Consider the following 3,536-nt stretch of genomic DNA (forward strand, 5'->3'; position numbering starts at 1 on the left):
ACACTGCCTTCCGTAATGGCTTCTGGCAGCAACAAAAAGATAAGTAATGGCCGAAAAAAAGCCAGAAAAACAGTGGAGGGATAGATAGATGGCGACAGAGATTGAGAGAGAGAGAAGTATAGAGATTGAGTGAGAGAAAGAGCGAGATTGAGCGAGAGAAAGAGAGAGATTGGGAGAGACAAAGAGAGAGAAAAAATGAAAGGAGGAAGAGAAAGAGAGAAATTAGTTTAGTGAGTAGGGGGGGGAGTGGGAGGCTAATAAGCAAGAAGGGGGCAAGTGCAATGTGAGCCCTCAATCTCTCACTTTGAAAACCCACCCTTTATTTTAGACCCACCCCCACATACACACACACACACACATACACACACACACACACACACACACACACACACACACACACACACACACACACACACACACACACACACACACACACACACACACACACACACACACACACACACCTTGTTCACCTCAGCCTGGCCTCTCCATGCCACCCTGCTCTGGCCCGGTCGCTTTGCGAGATGCTTGGGAGAATAAATGAGTCGTTTTAATCCGCCTGACAGGCTGGCATTGCCCAGCCATGCCCTCCATCTGTACTGGCGTCCAGCGCCGCGCCGGGCCCCAGGCTGTGCCGTGTGCCAACCCAACGCCCTGCTCATCCTGGCTCCGGCTTCAGGGGACAGAAGGGTGAGAGCTCCATGCGGTAGCTACCCCTCCACACCAAAGAGCTATTTATATAAGAAAAGGGATTAACGTCCACAGGCGCTGATGGACTGGAAGGAAGGGGACAAAGATTGAGAGAAAGAGGGAATGGACAGAGAGAAAGGGGGAATGGAGAGAGAGAAAGAGGAAGTTGGTGTTTGTTGTTTGTTGTGTGGCCACATAAACTCAGCTCTTGTATTCCCTATGGCACTGTGGTTATGGTGCAATGTGAGATGATTTTGAAAATCATTAATGTGGAGTCACCCAACTTTTTGCACCAAATTTTAAGAGCCAGACCAAAAGTAGACCATAGCATAAGAGGGACCATTTGTTTGCGTTGGCAGTTGTCAATCGAGATATATTTCCAAACACCCCTCATTACACAATATTTCAGAATATGAACGTTGAAATGAACATTGATGGTGTGAAGTTTCAGTATGCTCTGTTTCAATCACCATTATTATTTTCTATTTTTGGCAAATGCAAATGACTGGACAACACATTAAATGATTTAACGACCTCGGTCTGCAGACCTCTTGGTATGTCAACCTATCCTGGAAGAGTCTCAATCTTTGCGCTGCGCTGGTTTCATTTTAAGGATCAAGTTAATTAGTGGATCTAGTGTGGAAATTAGCTCTAGGAAATGTGTCCATTCAGCACACTAGGAAATGTGTCCATGAAATGTGTCCATTCCACCATTGTCTCATTCCTGTTTCAAACAGACTCGCAGTAAGGTCTTCGATTAAGACCACAAATGCACTGTTAACACACTCACACATACTCAAACAGAAAGGGACACATTGCAGGCGCACACACTCACCATCATACCCTCACCTCCCTGCATACAGAAACACACTAAGCCAGGAAGGAAGGACACAAACACAAGAACACACACACATACAAACACACATCCACACACGCACACACACCAACAAACAAACACACATCCACACACACACACAAACACACACACACACACACACACACACACAAACAAACACACATCCACACACACACACACACTCACACACACACACACACACACACACACACACACACACAAACACACATCCACACACACACTGGCAAGCGGAGGCGTTAAACCCTCTGCTTCATGTCCTCTCGGTGCTCGGTGGGATTTCTCCGCTCCAGCGGCGTCCCTGTGAGTGTTTGGCCATGTGACCGCGCTCAAAAAGAGAGCAGAAATGGGGTCTGAGTGCCCAATTAAGATGCCCTTCCTCACACGCCCCTCTGCCACCCTCCAGACACCAGTCAGGTGAGAGGTGGCATCTTCTCTCCTTTTCATCTACAAATTGCTCTTCTCCATGGCGGCTCATCCCCCTCTCTTTCTGCCTCTCTCTCTCTCTCTCCCCCTCTCTTTCTCTGTCTCTCCGCTCTTTCATTCATAGCTCTCTCTAAACTCTTAATACTCATCTCTCTCTCTCTCTCTCTCTCTCTTTCTCCATGTCCCCTATGGTCAGAGAGTAGGAGCTGATGGCTCTGTGATCTGCCAGCTCTGCATGGCGTGCCAGTGATGCGGCTGGCATCTGATTGGGCTGCGCGGGCGTCCGTTCACACACACACACACACACGTACACATTCACAAACACACACAAACACTCTCTTTCTCAGACGAGGGCAAGCTGACGGAGACTGTGGCGCACTGTGGCGCTTTGGTGAAACATTCACCAGCACCATCTGCAGCCATCTTTTCCCTATAATTTCAAAGAGAGATGCTCTGAACTCGCAGACAAAAGACATTTAGAAAACAACGGTCAAGGCAAGGTCCGTCCTTTTTTTTTTTTTTTACCCCAGAACACCCTCATTAAGAGAAGGTCCATTATGTGCCTTTGAAGCTGTGCTTTTGAAAAAACCGCAAATGCACATTCACAGACAACCACACTCTCACACACTCTCACACACATGCAAGCACTCACACACACACACAAACACAAACACAAATTTGGACTCATCCTCTTTTATGGCAGCCTCCAATCCCCATCCCTGAGAATGCCAGAGCATCATCTGATTATTTAGGTTAACAGCAGAGGCCATGACAGCTGGCTAGCATCATACAGCAGGCTACGCAAACTCTGAAATAAATCATTGACTTTTTTTTCACTCCTCTCAATAAGTAGGTTAATATCCACAACTGGCAAATGCCATGTTTTATTCAGGGCCAGAGAAAAGACACTGTAGAGGGACGGGAAATGTTTTGTGCCTTGCCCGGCGCAGTGGGCAGTGGGTGGGGCAGCGGGTCTCTGGGCATGGCGAGGGATGCGGAGGACAGAGAGTTCGGTGCCCGCCTCTGGCGCAGCGCTGCATTAAACAAGCGCTTTGTAAGTGTGCCGTCATTACTATTCATCACGGATAAATACTTAAGCACAGATAGCTTAGCGTCCTGCTGTTTTACACTTCCTCCCCGTTTGCCCGTGCTTGCGCTCTTGCTATCGTTCCCTCTCTTTCCCTCTCTCTCTCTCTCGCTCTCTCTCTCTCTCTCTCTCTCTCTCTCTCTCTTTCTCTCGGTCTGTCAGCCCCGCTGCCTGCACTCATCCTTCGCCCGGGCTCGCCTCTCTTCTCGACCAGTGCTCTTCCTCTTCCTCGCTTTTCTTCGGCTCTGTCCTGTACCCCACATTTCCTCTCTCCTTCCTTTCTTCTTTTCTTCTCTCACTCTCTCTCACGGCTTTTTCCTCCTTTTTTATGTCTGGCCTCCTCCCTTCTTCGCCTCTCCTCTACTGTATTCTCATGCTCAGCTGTGCCCTTCAACACTGTGTGGCACGGCGCATGGAGCGGGTGAATCACAGATGTCATCCCTCCACTTTGCCCTCAGG

This window comes from Sprattus sprattus (genome assembly GCF_963457725.1).
Source record: "Sprattus sprattus genome assembly, chromosome: 11".
NCBI lineage: Eukaryota > Metazoa > Chordata > Actinopteri > Clupeiformes > Clupeidae > Sprattus > Sprattus sprattus.